This window comes from Neltuma alba, unplaced genomic scaffold (assembly GCF_004799145.2).
Source record: "Neltuma alba isolate B1F8T4 unplaced genomic scaffold, ASM479914v2 tig00012932_pilon, whole genome shotgun sequence".
NCBI lineage: Eukaryota > Viridiplantae > Streptophyta > Magnoliopsida > Fabales > Fabaceae > Neltuma > Neltuma alba.
In genome coordinates, this window is record NW_021637298.1 from 645782 (window position 1) to 660868 (window position 15087).

General features: G+C 37.4%; 1 long non-coding RNA gene across 1 annotated transcript; it reads right to left on the bottom strand.

Annotated features, from left to right (window-relative positions):
• Window positions 1-206: 206 nt before the first annotated feature.
• LOC114732746 (uncharacterized) lies at window positions 207-617 on the bottom strand. The gene is made up of 2 exons (XR_003739027.1): window positions 399-617; window positions 207-313 (listed from the first exon to the last, which is right to left on the bottom strand). It is a non-coding gene; the product is annotated as an uncharacterized LOC114732746 (long non-coding RNA).
• Window positions 618-15087: the final 14470 nt, after the last annotated feature.

A 15087-nucleotide genomic window follows, 5' to 3' on the forward strand; every position in this document is an offset into this window, starting at 1 on the left:
CTGAATGCCACAAAGAAGCTTAACTTGCCACTAAATTTCCAAAACTACACAACTTCAACAAAGCTAACTGCAGGAAACATAGTTGAACCCCAAAAAACACCACCTCTATCAATGGCAACCCTATCTTGAGAGAAGAAAAAGCTAAAGCCCCATTTAACCTTTGAGAACACTGCAGTAAGCACTAGACGAAGTAAAGCCAGAGATTCAAACCAGTGAAAATTGTATATAACCAGATCCTTCCTTACATAGTCGCACATATATCTCATATTCCAGGTACTCCATGAAGCAAAAAGCAAAACAAACAGCATAGCACCTATTCCATATCCATCAATCAGACCATTTAGCCCCATGAAGACTACAATAGGGCTAATAGAAAAAAGAGAACCAGAGCTTTTTACCTTGTAAATCCAAGACAAAGGATTCCATTCGACCATGTTTACAGCAAGGCACTGCAAAGTTGGTTTTACCCTGAGATTCTTCAATCCATCTCTCATAGATCTGAATAGATATATTCGAAGAGTTAATCGAGATCCAAAGCTTTCGACAGTTTCACTTCCCAAGCCTCCACCTCTCATCAGCTGTTTTCGATTTTCAGCCTCCTCGAAGGTGCCGAATAACGACATTTCTATTATAAGGAAACACCAAATCTGCCAGCAACTCATAGATCACTCCATTCCCTAACCTCTTTCGGCCATAGTAGATTTCTGCATCTTCCATCTTCGATTCGCTCTGTATCTGTCCAAATCTCGCCATCAGCCATTCCGCAATCATCAACACGATGCTTTCTGAGTCTCTAATTAGGTCGATCCACTGATCTTCCTCCTTCACTTCCATAAGCATCGCAGCTTCAGATATGACCTTCCTCTTAATATCCATCTCCCAAAACCACAGCAAAAACTCTAACGCATGCACACTGTAACATCCTGAGTTTTATCGGGTTTTAATGGCCTCTTTTGGGTTGATTTTGAGGATAGATTAGTGATTTAATCTTGATCTTGGTGTTTGGGTTGGATTTGAGGTTGGTTGGAGGCATAGGTGAACGTACCCCTCTCAGGGTATGTTCGTCGCGGCGCACCGGGAGTTTCAGAGGGGAGTGTCTTCTCGGGAAGGTTTGGCCGCGGCGAAGTCTAGGGGACACTGCGGCAAAGTTGTTCAGGTGAGCGAGGCTTCCCTTTCGGGAAGGTTTCGCCGCGGCGAAGGTAAGGGCACGCCGCGGCGAAGTTCTTCTGGGCGAGCGAGAGTTTCCTCTCGGGAAGCTTTCGCCGCGGCGAAGATGGGAGTTCGCCGCAGCGAAGTCAGGTTTTCAGGCGAGTAATCCCTCTCGGGATTAGTTCGCCGCGGCGAAAGGTCGCGAATCTATATATTCGCGAGAGCAGTCAGCGTGCGAAAAATAAGAAAATCTGAGGAGGAGAGAGGAGCTCTGCTAGGGTTTTGTTGTTGAGGCTTGGGAAAGGCATTTCTAAGGATCCATTACCTCAAGTAAGTGATTTTAACCTCTAATCTTCTTCCTTTCTTGGGATTTCTTGGAATCTACAAGGAATTATGGTGAAACCCTAGGATTTTCTAGGTTGTGTTGGAACTGAGGTTTTTGACCGATTGTTTTGAGTTTAATTGATTGCATTGGGTTAGTTTAAGTGTTTAATCGGTGTAGTTTCCTTGGATTTAAAGAATCTTAAATTTTTGGAGCTAGGGTTTATGGAATTGGATGATTTGGGATTGAGGATGATAATGTAGAGATTGATTTTGAGTTTTGTGAATTGGGTTACGTTAAGGAGGGTTAAATTGGATGTTTAATCGGTTTAGATTTGTTGTTGGAACCTTAATTGCTCAAATGAGATGTTGGAGGTTGAATTCCTATAGTGGGTCCTCGAGGTTTGAACTCTAATTGATGCTTGGAAGGAGACTTGATGTTTTAATAGACTTTGAGGACTTTGGAGTGTTGTTTTGATAGTTATACCCTTTGAGTTGGGTAGATTTTTGATGGAAGATAGGAATTTTGTGTCCCCAAGTGTTGTTTTGACCACATTATTAGTTTGAAAGCTAATATATATTGGTTGTATGTTTGTGTGCTTGTGTAGACCGGTTGTGAGTCTTGGTGGTGCACGGGGCCACATTGTTGATTGTTATTCCTTGCTCAGGCGAGAGGTAACCACTTTCCAATCCTTAGTACTTGCTTCTGTGGTATTGTGAGTAGATTTGTGTTTTGTGCTCCAAATAGTAATTGTGTTCAAACTATATGTTGTATATAAAAAGGGAAAACCGTCTTGTGGGGTTTTGATTTATGATGAATGAATCTTGAAATTGTGAAAGATATGCCACTGAATGAGGTTAATTGTGAAATGATTGTTACTCTTTGCTTATGATTTGAGCATGATGCATTAATTGGGAATTGGTGAGAGTCTTGTCTGTTACTACCACGTGGTAAGGCCTCCATTAATGCATGATGGTTGGCTTAGTACGTCCCCCATAGTGAGGGATAGGCCTTTTGGCTCCCTACGTCCCCTAGAGTGAGGGATAGGCCTTTTATGGCTCCTTACGTCCCCCATAGTGAGGGATAGGCCGGCTTCGGCTCCTGAAAATCCCCCAAAGTGAGGGATTTGATTGATGGGATTGCATCATTGCACTTGCATGAATTGTTGTGGCTATTAATATATATATGATTTGTGAACTGCCCCACTTGACACCTCACGAGCACCTATTTAGTAGTACCTAGTATTGGAAAGGTTGGTTACTGGGACTTTGTCTCACCCCGTGGTTTACAATATTTTCAGGTGAAGGTTCTAGGCGTGCGCCTTCGGGAAGAGACGCAGAGGCTTGAGCTTGGTTAGCTTTAGGCCTCTAGCCTTTGTTGATGTATGGCTAGTTGTATATTGCAGCGTTTAGGGTCCTTTTAAACTATTTTGATTGCCCGGTTTATTTGTAAACTGGAGGAAGTGTATCTTCTTCTTATTTTAATTGGGCCGGAGGCCCCTTTTCACTGATTATGGAACTTGGATTTACATGGTTGGAAACCATTTGGATGGGCTAATTTTGTTGTCTTTTGTTACCCGAGCCGGAGGCTCGGAGGCCCAGTGATTGCGATTGAATGATGATAGTTGCATGCAACTGCGTTTGAGATGGAACCAAGTTTTAAATGTTAATTTTTCTAAAATTACGCAATTTCTTTCTACTATGGTAGTTGTTGTAACATCTTTCTTTTTCTACCATAGTAGTGGTCTTATGACGAGTTATAACGTTTTAAGGTTAAGGGTTTTACAAATTGGTATTCAGAGCCGGTTTGTTTCTTTGAAATTGTTTCTTTTCCTAGTGGCAATATACATACTTCATACATACCTTTCCTGTTTGTTTTGTGTTTCCTTTCTTTCTTTACTAATGAGGGTTTCCATCCTTAGTTGGGGAGAGGAAGGATGGTACGGACACGTCAAACAGATCCAGCCGGTAATGGACTGCCTCAAGAGAATGAGGCTTTTCTGAGACAAATGAGGGAGATGATGACGGCGGTGGTGGATGAAAGGTTGAGGAAGTTTGAAGAAGACTTCACGAGGAAGCACCAAGAGTAGGTCAATCAAGAGGACCGAGAGAATGAGGTGACTATAGAAGCACAAGGAGTTGGAGAAAGAGGGGTTAGGAGTGGTGATCGAGCTGGAGATTTACCTCAGAGGGAGGAGTATCAAGCTGATAGTCAGGGGGGAGGCACTTCAGAGGGAGTGATTTACCCTCCGCTGCTGAATGATATCACTAAGGTATGGAGAGAGGTGCATCGTCATGATCCTCCCTAGTTCAAAGGAAGTTTGGAACCATCAGATGCAGAAAAGTGGATTGAGCGGATGGAGACAATCTTTACTGCTGTTCCTTGTCTTTCCCCGCTCAAGGTACAAGTGGCGGTCACCTATCTTGTGGAGCAAGCAAGACATTGGTGGGATAGTGCGAGACCCTCTGATATATCTCAGCTGGATTGGGATACTTTCAAGCGGATGTTTTATGATCACTTCTTTCCAAAGGAGTTGCGAATGGAAAAGCAATTCCTATTCTATTCTTTGAAGCAGGGCGAGATGCATGAGGACCAATTTATCACAAGGTTTATAGATTTGGCAAAGTATGTGCCAAGGCAGACGGAAGATCATTCACTCTGGTTAGCTCAACAATTGATGAACCGTGCAAGGCCGGAGTTGAAACAGCAATTGGCCTTGTTAGAGGTCAAAACCTTTGAGGAGATGTGTGTGAAGCTGCGGGTTGCGGCTAGAAGGACAAGAGAGGTGGTAGAGGCAAGGAGGGCTGAGAATCAAGCTAGAGCGGCCCGTTATCCTGGTCCTACAGGAGGAGTGGGGAAGAGGAGTCAATATAGCTCCGGGAGCTCGAGTAGCTCAGGGAGAAACAGGAATCAAGGGCAAAATCAGAGGGTGAATGCTCAGAGGGGCTTTATGCAAAGGCGCCAGAATCCAAACAATCAGACTGGCGGGGGACAGGGCTCCCGTCGAGATTCTTCAGTGACCACCCCGAGTGTTACTGGACCGTGCCCTAGATGTGGGGGTAGGCATGCGGGGCAATGCTGGGAGTGCTTTCGATACCACCGGTGGGGACATATTGCCAGGAACTGTCTAGAGAGTCAGCCGACACCTCAAGCTGGTCGTTCTACGGTGCCAGGACGTGTCTATGCGATGACAAATGAGGAGGCTTCTGCATCTCCGAACTTGATTCGAGGTAACATTCTACTTGAGGGACGTGTTATTTCTGCTTTATTTGACTCGGGTGCTACGCACTCCTTTATTTCTGTGGACTGTGCTCAGAAGTTGAGCTTGCCTGTGGTTGAGCTACCTTATGACTTAAGAGTGTCTACTCCTATTGGAGTCACTGTTGTAACTGGAAGAGCGTGTCTAGAGCTTGCACTTCAGTTTGAGAGTCGAGATTCTATAATAGATTTGTTCTGTCTACCTTTGAAAGGTATCGATGTGATTATTGGCATGAACTGGTTGATGGCCAATGGAGCAATCCTTGATTGTAAAAGGAGGTTGGTGACAATTCCGGTAGGTGCCTTATGTGCTGAAATGTCAAGTGGTCCGGTTTTGTTGTCAGCTGCTCAAGTAGAGAAGGCGGTGAGGAAAGGGTGCCAGGCCTTCATTGTCTTCTTTTCAATTAGTGAGGATGAGGCAAGAGGAATTGAACAGATAGCTGTGGTGAGGGACTACCCCGAAGTGTTTTCGGACGAGGTTGCAGGACTACCTCCAGAGCGAGAAGTGGAGTTCTCCATAGAGTTGATTCTGGGAACCACCCCAATCTCCAAGGCTCCCTATAGAATGTCTCCTTCAGAATTGGTCGAGTTGAAAAAGCAACTAGAAGAATTGCTAGAAAAGGGATTTATCCGACCAAGTGTGTCACCGTGGGGATCTCCGGTTTTGTTTGTGAGAAAGAAAGATGGTAGCTTGAGGTTGTGTATCGACTACCGACAACTAAACAAGGTCACAATCAAGAACAAGTACCCGTTGCCTAGAATTGATGACTTATTGGACCAATTAGTCGGAGCATCGGTTTTCTCTAAGATTGATCTGAGATCAGGATACCATCAGTTGAGGGTACGAGCAGAGGACATTTCAAAAAACGGCCTTTCGAACTCATTATGGACATTATGAGTTTTTGGTGATGCCTTTTGGACTGACAAATGCTCCAGCTGTCTTTATGGACTACATGAATCGGATCTTTCGAACTTATTTGGACAGATTTGTAGTAGTGTTCATCGATGACATCCTGATTTATTCTAGAAGTGAGGAAGAACATCGGGAGCATCTTCACATCGCACTACGGATATTGAGGGATCACCAGTTGTATGCTAAGCTGTCAAAGTGCGAGTTTTGGCTAAAAGAAGTGAAGTTCTTGGGTCATGTGGTGTCAGCTCAGGGAGTAGCAGTGGATCCTAACAAGGTGGACGCAGTACTTAAGTGGGAAGTCCCTAGATCGGTAACTGAGGTACGGAGCTTTGTGGGATTAGCTGGATACTATCGGAGGTTCATCCAAGGCTTTTCTCAGATTGCAATGCCGTTGACCAAGTTAACCAAGAAGGATCAACCGTTTGTTTGGACGGAGAAATGTGAAGCAGCGTTCCAAGAGCTGAAGACCAAGTTGACTACGGCTCCAGTGCTTACTCTTCCAATGCCCGGAGTACCTTATGTGCTTTACACCGATGCGTCACTAAAGGGTTTTACACACACGCCAACTCACACACAATAGACTCACTCTCCCCCGGCGGCTGCCGGGGAGAGGACGCCGAGAAACAACGCTCACCAGGGAGCGGTTTTGGCTCTCACAGGGGAGAGAATTTCGCTCTCACGGGAGGAGAGAATGACCAACAGTTCACATTATTCATTTAATCTTCAAATAAATATATGGCTGGTCAAAAAAAAAATCTTCAAATATATGAATACATTCAATCTTAAGGATAGTTAGGATTTAGGATCCATCAGCGGTTGGAAATATTAATTTGGAAAAATGATAGCAAAATGCCATATGAATTTCAAAAAGACAAATAAGGCACCTGAATAAGCAAAATGACAAATAGGGCACTGGGTACCAATTTGGAATTTAGATTTTTAGCCTAATGACCAAATTGCCCTGATTGTCTCTGAACATTGAGCAATGTATTCATGTGATAAAGAAAGGGATAAACTGATTTCCTTCGACGAAACTAAATCCAAGTTCCTGCAGTCACCAAAAAGGGTTCTTCGAAATCACGTTGCTGCCGTCGTAGGAGTAGATTGCCATCGCTGAATTTGGTTACCATCGCTGAAATACATTGTCCTGTCTGAAATAACTTGTACCCCCTAAAATTGTCACCGTCGAAGAGGTCGCTGAAGTATTTGGATTATTCATGAGTGAGTAAAAGTTGATGGCGGGATTTGGATTATTCATTTTTGTGGCTGTTTCATGGTGAAATAGGAACAAGATTATTGCATTTGAGGGTTCATATTCAGTATTTGGTGAATGATGAAGCAGAAATCAGAAAATAGTGGCAAGCAATTACGTAATGTAATTGCTGTCATATATTTGCTGGTTTTTGGTAAATCCCATTACGTGAATGATAAATTTTATTATACATATAGTTAATTATGAAAGTTAATAGTTTAATGTTTATTGTGATGTACTTCAGGTGCACGTTCACTGAATGATTTATTTATGCTTACAAGTTGCTCTTCCGGTGAAAAAAGGTTTACAAAACCCATTGAAGAAGTGGCCACTTTCACTATAAAAGTTGTAAATCCCATTATAGTAAAATTCAGCGTGAAATTTTATTGGTGGTGAAAAGTAAGTTACTCATCCCCTGAAAATATGTTGCAAAATCTATTAACAAAGCGGTCACTTTTATCACAAAAGTTGTAAATCCCAGCATATGTTTTGTAAAATTCAACGTGAAATTTTATTGGTTTTTAGAAACAAGTTACCCATCCCCTGAAAACAGGTTACAAAAGCCATTTAAGAAGTGGTCATTTTCACTATAAAAGTTGTAAATCTCACTGTGTGTTCTGTAAAATTCAGTGTGAAATTTTATTGGTTTTTAGAAACAAGTTGCTCATCCCCTGAAAAGAGGTTGCAAAACTCATTTAAGAAGTGGCCATTTTCACTACGAAAGTTGTAAATCTCACTACATGTTTTGTAAAATTCAGCATGGAATTTTATTAGTTTTTATAAACAAGTTGTCAATCCCTTGAAAACATGTTGCAAAACCTATTGAAGAAGTGATCATTTTCACTATGAAAGTTGTAAATCTCATTATGTGTTTTGTCAAATTTAGCGTGAAATTTTATTAGTTTTTAGAAACAAGTTGCCCATCCTCTGAAAACAAGTTGCAAAACCCATTGAATAAGTGGTTATTTTTACTACGAAAATTGTAAATCCCACTATATGTTTTGTCAAATTTAGCGTGGAATTTTATTAGTTTTTACAAACAAATTATTTATCTCCTAAAAACAGATTGCAAAATCCATTAACAAAGTGGTCACTTTCACTACGAAAGTTATAAATCACAATATGTGTTTTGTAAAATTCAGGACAAATAGTTTAATAATACTAGAAAACCAAACAGCTTCACAACATTTTCTGAAAATGATTTTATGCGAAGAATAGAGACAGAACCGAAAAGAGGAATGCTAGGCAATAACATTTTAAGCTGTGGGGAGCCATCGAAAATGCTCTATGAAGAATAATATTTAAGCTTCCTACTTGTTTATCACAATTGGTGTTACTTCAATGACCTCTTTGACGATGACAATATCAGGGAGTACGAGTTCTTTCAGACAAGGCAATGTATTAACTTTCATAATTAACTACATGTATAATAAAATTTACCATTCACGTAATGAGATTTACCAAAAACCAGCAGGCATATGACAACAGTTACATTACACAATTGCTTGCCATTGTTTTCTGATTTCTGCCTCATCATTCACTACAAATCCTCTTTCCCACAACCAAAACCCACCAAATCAACAATCTCTATAGAATGGTGATGCGGAGGAGTAAGATAATAGCATTTCTAACATTCTTCTTTCCTTCTTCTCGTATTTCATCAGCGTCTTCCTCTCTCCTTTCTCTTACTTTCAGACAGGGCATTTGGGTCTTTTGGCCAAAAATCTGAATTCCAGATTGGTACCCAGTCCCCTATATGTCATTTTGCTTATTCAGGTGCCTTATTTGTCTTTTTGAAATTCAGGTGGTATTTTGTTGTCATTTTCCCTATTAATTTTTTTTACCATGGGTTGAAATATTAATGGCAGTTCTGATTAGGGGTGAGTATTCGGTTTTTCGTTTCAGTTATCGGTGATAACCAAATTAACTGAATAACCGAATAGAGTAAATTTTAAACACTGAACCGAAACCGATTAATTGAATTAACCGAAACTGAATTAACCGAAAATTTCGGTTCGGTTAACTGATTAACCGAAATATATAAATATGAAAAATAATTTTAAATTAAAAATAATAATAAAACACAATTACAACTATTAATCAATAAATATTTCATGATTCAATGTGATTTATTATAATAATATTTATTATAACCATATTTATTGAATATAAATATATTTAAAAAGTTCACATATACCCATATATATTTATTATAATAATATTTATTAAATATAAATATATGATATATTTATTTCGGTTATTCGGTTATAACCAGATTTTTTTTTTACTAACTGAACCGAACACCGAAATCGAATTATTTTAAAAATAAAAACCGAATATATAACCGAAAACCAAAATAACCGAACCGAAAACCAAAATTGAATTCCGTTCGGTTCGGTTTTCGGTTACGGTACGGTTTTGCTCACCCTTAATTCTGATAAAAAGAAAGAAATATTAATAATAGTAATTATATATAGATGACCCATGTAATTTTTATTTTAAAAAAAATCATTACCTGATGTCCTTGAAGGGACAATCGTTATTAGAAGCCAGCCGGCCTGATTCATATGAACAAATGTATTTCCGACCAAAAAAATAATGCTTTGTTAATTTATGGCCATATGAAAACATACACCATGTTAATTATTAAAAGGTTAATATCATCTTTAATTCTTAAAGTTTAACCTCGTTTTACTTTTGTTTCCTGAAATTTTAGGCTACTAGTTTTGTACCCTGAAATTTGATATCTTTTTTGTTTGCTAAGAGAATTTTTTATTATTGAAACAGTGTTTTTGAAAATCAAAATTGCTGGTTTCAAACTAAAATGTGATTAAATTTGAAGGACTAAATTAATCTAATATTAAACGAGCATCTGAAAATCCTGCTCAAGAATGGGGGAAAATAGGGAGAAAAGCTGAGAAAAATCCCGTGGACTTGTGTCATTCACGTGCGCGACTGAAAGATTGATGATCTATTTACGCAGCACTGTGAAATTGTTCTTAGGAAAAAAAATCCTGTGGAATTGTGGGCCGTGTTATTAACTTTGGGCCTATAGTCGTAACATTTCCTCTCTCAATTAAGCCCAACCTAAAAAGCAAAACTGGTCATAGAGGTTTGGGTGTCGTGGCAGTGACAGGCTTGAGAGTGAGCTGGGGGCTCATTTGGTGGTGGGCCCGGGGTTGGAGCATATAGCCATTTTTTTCTCTAGAAATACCCAAAAAATTATTTTCGGGTAACTTTTAATTTTTCATTAAAAATATTAATTCAGGCAATAAGCATATCATATACCACTCTTTTCTTATTTATAAATCGCTCATAAAAAAATTTCTTCCTAAATATAAGTCACTTATATGATAATTAATGAGCTTTTCCCAATACATCCATGTTGATTTAATAAATTTAGAAAGAGATAAAATAAATCGGTGAGAAAAAATATAAAACACATTTTTAATACCCTTTCATAAATGTGAAAGAAGTGATCAATTTAATACATTTCTTAGTTTGCCAATTCGAAATACAAGTAACTTATAAATAAGAAAAGAATTACAGGTCAAAAGGAATGATTTTAATTAGTTAGGCACATTGTAGTATGTTAATTGATTCATAATTTAATTCTCATTACGACATGTTTGTGCATCCATTCATATCGTTTGTAAGCATTTAATTTTAAACCTTTGATTTACAACTCATGTTTAATTTTCTCAATATTCTTATTGATGTTTTTAGCCAAGAGGCCGAGAAAAGTAATTCCCAATATCTTTATCGTGTGCATGTATTTGACATTTTTTCAAAAGAATTAATTTTTATCTTAGTCGGTTTCATATTTTACATGACCGAGCAAATTATAAAACATAATGAACTTGTCTATTGATGATTCAAAGTTGGCCATAAAAATATAGTTTATAAAATTGTTTTTCAACATTAAGTTTATATTCCCTCCAATACTATTTATATAAGTTAAAAATTTAGAGAACGGTGTGTTCCACTTTATAAGTTTTAATTTGGGTCTTTCTTAATATTTTATGTATTTTCTTGCCCTTAATTATTTATTCACACTCTTTTATCATATTCTCTATTATCATATTTTTTCCATACATTTTTTATTTTTTTCACATTTATTATGAGGATATATTTGAAAACAAAAATATATTTCTGATATATTTATTACATTTAACTAATTTTAATTAATTTTTTGTTATATGCAAATTAGCTATTTGAAAGGTTAGTATTGGGAATTATGGCAAAAGAAATGTATTGGGAATTAAAAGTTTCTGACTTACAGGCAGTGGCCGTTGGGAGAAGTAGCCGCATATGGATGTGAATGCAAAATGCCAAAGGAGTCCTTATCATCCCATTATGGAGTTGCCAAGTTAAGGGGAGCATGTTGTGATGAGAGTCAATGGTCACTCTTCGTTTTGCTATTTAGCAAGTGGGACCCACACCTCGCCGTTTTGCTGTGGAAGGTCACTCAATTTTAGGATCACTGTTTGCCGGCACAACAACGCCCTCCGATCACCTCCTTTTCACTTTCGGTCTCTCTCTCTCTCTCTCTCTCAAGCTCTCTCTCTATTTCCCCTTCGGGTAACAGGTAGGGCTACACAAAGACCGGGTTGGATCGGATTTAGCATCAATCTGAAGTCTGGTTTAAAAAATGATCGGGTTAAAATATTTGGTCTGAGGTCCTGTCTAGTTTGATTGAACTCGAGACCAACCGGGTTGGATTTGGTCTGCCGGGTTACTGGACCAGTCCACCAAACTGTGCCCCCTCCTTGAAAAAAAAAGGGGATTATACAAAAAAACTTTGGATCTGGGCTGTCATTTTTTTCCCTAATACATACACAGACATAGACCTATATTCTAATAAAATAAAATAGTTTGATAAAAATATTATATATATTTTAAAATGCATTTTATTCCTTCTCTTTGCGCATCAGCATCACGCCCTCGCACTTCTTCCCTCTAAATTTGAATGGTGAATAGTGAACACTCAAGAACCCATCTTCAAGTTCAAGGAACGACAATCATCAAACTATTCCGAACCCATCTTCATCTTCCATTCCTTCTCCCAACACTCACTCTCTTCTACCACCACCAACAATGGAATTCAACCCCAAAAACCACCCCTACAAACCTATCATAGAAGAGCGTGAAAATTATCCAAGATATAATCAAAGTCTGATAACTTAAAAATGAATACGAAATCTTTGTGAAATTTGAACTTGTAAGTGAAAATGGAAAAGGAGGGGGTCAATTATTACGAGGAGAGTGAAGAAGCTGAAAAGGACGAAACTTAAGTGGAGAGTGGGAAAGACTAATAAGTAGTGACATTGAAGCTTGAGTGGATATGAGGAGTACAAAAGAGCCCAAGTTGAAGCTAACACCGAAGCTTGAGTGAATATGGAGAGATGAGAGTAGAGGGAAGATGGAGAGTCGATAGAAATAGCTGCGTCAAGTTGAAGGAAGAGGAGGATAGAAAGGAGTCACAGCATAGATGAAAAAATGAGGAGGGCAAAAAAAAAAGAAATTATTCTACCTGGACCAGGCCAGACCAAATAGTCCGAAGCATTAATTCTAAACCCAGTCTTACCCGGTTTTCTAGTCTGACCCGATTGGTCCAGTCTTTTTTTCGGACAACTTTTTTCAGACCAGGTTTCGGGTTTTTTTGTACAGTCCTAGTAGCAAGTGCAAATGAGGAGAAAGGGGTGGGAGAGGGAACACGTGTGGCTAGTGTGGAATGAATTTTGGACCATTTTGCCCTTTTATGTTTTCCTTCTCTTCAATTCCTTCCTCCTCCTATTTTTCCGAAATAGTTGAATAATTTCAGAAATTAATCCTTAATGTTTTATATGGATTTCTTTCTCTCTTAGTTCCTAAATAATTTCTCTAAAAATTTTGGGTGCAAAATTTAACTCCGAATTATTTTTTGAATTTTATCCAAAAATAGGTCTTAATTCTATAAATTAATCTTTAATACATTTTAGCATGTAAAATAATTACACTAAAATTTTTAACTCAATTATAAACCTCTAACTATTTTTTTAAATTTCTGCAGAAATATGTCCGAAAATTAACTTTAAAATTATTTAAGGAATTTTTGGGGAAATTCATTCTTCCATAATATCCTAAATTCTCAAAATTAATATTCCATAACTTTCCCGTGCATGCTTTAATTAAATCCATAAAACTTGGGATATTACGCTCTGTTGTTGAGAGAGATTGAAGGAGACCAGAGAGGCCACTGTTTCGTTTTTTAAAATGCTGGCACGTTGTATGGTTTCTGAAAAATTCACGTAAATCCTTCTCCAAACCTTTCCAACAGAAAACAGATGAAAGACATTTACAGGGCGCCCCTGACTTAAACCTATATACCATGAGTGTATCTATATTTCTATATATATCATTCCGGTCCTTTCTAGGAAATAAAAAAGTCACAAATATAAGTTAATTATTAGTTACTGTTTTTGAATTTTATCCCTATTGGAAAAAAGAGAGAATTGACAAAAAAATGTACAGCTGCAGAATAATAAGGACTATCAGCACATACAGACGTGTACATGACATAACAAAGACACCAAAAACACAACCACACACAACAAACACCCATCTGATCGATCGAAGCGCTCAAGTCACCTCAAAGGGAAAGAGGTACAAGGAAACAACGTTGACGATGAAGACGTTTTGTGTTTTTAAACAAGAGAATATATTAAATACATTAAATTAGGAGTAAAATAAGTAGTAATACATTAAATGTTCAAACAAACTCAAAAGAGATCTTGTAAAAAAAAACAAACCAATTCAAAAATGTGAATCTTATAATGAGAGAGGGAGGCAATAAATGTTATCAGGATGTAAGTCCCATTCATGTGGGCTAATTAATTTTGCCATATGAAAACGTCAGAAAAATACAAAAGTTGAGAAAATCACGTGGAACTGTGTCATTCATTTCTTTGACACCAACTTAATTATGCATTTCGTCCGTACTGAGGAATTGTGAGCCAACTTATTGAGTTTAATATATATATATTCTAATAATACTTAAATTTTAGGGATACAGAATGTTACATGGTCGTTATCCAATTCAATCATAACCTTTTCAATTACTACCTTTTATGTTTTAAAGCATCATTCAAATAAATTTACTATACAAAATTTCTCATGATTATTCAATTCATAGCCACGCACTTTACAACCGTATATTCAAATTTTGAGATATTACGGGAATAATAGTAATCTTTATATGCTCCACATAATACATATATATAGCTTCTACACTTCATCAACTGCTTTATCATAATATTATCAGATTTTGTGGGGCTTGAGGTGATGGCCAAGCCAAACCATTGGGGCTTGTTTTTATATGCTTTTGATAAGTATTTATAAATATTTTTATATAAATTAAAATAAAAATTTCCTCGCATACTTGTCATGTATTTTTAAGTCAAAATTAAAAAAACTACTTTTAAAGGAACTAATCGCAATTTCGAATAAGATTGATTGCAACGCAAGAGCATTAATACAAAAGTTTAAATGAAAAGCTACTTATATAGCTTGGTTGGGCTTTTGTCTTTGGGCCTGGGCCCTCGTATTGCCAAAAAGGTTTAACCGGAAATCTAGCTACTTCGCACTCCCAGTTGGGCTTTTGGTCAATATTATATTAGAAATATTAATTTAGGCAATAAGCATATTAGATGCATTAAAGGAATACTTTTATTTAATTATACATATTTTGTATCATATTAATTGATCCATCATTTAATACTACCTCTGGTCCTAATTATAAGAGCCAGTTGACTAATTTGAAGAGATTAAGGAAGTAAGTTGAGTTAGTTATTTGTCCTAAATAGGTGTTGTCTTTCCTAAAACATCCTTACTAATCAAGTGTATTGACTAGAACTCTTATTATTAGAAGGGCTACTTTGAAAAAAAAAATGTATAAATATGAGAGACAAAGTGGATTGGGGTATTATATTTAGGACCAAAATAAAAGTTAAACAGGGTCTTATATTAAGGACCGGAGGTAGTATTAATTGATCCATAATTTAATTCTCATTATGAAATGTTTGTTTCTTCATTTATTTATATTATATCATTTGCAAGGATTTACTTTTTTTTAAAATATAAACCGGAAATTAAAAAAAAAAAAAACAAGCAAAAAGAAGGAAACTAATCAGGAGGGGCTGCAAGAAGCTCCCT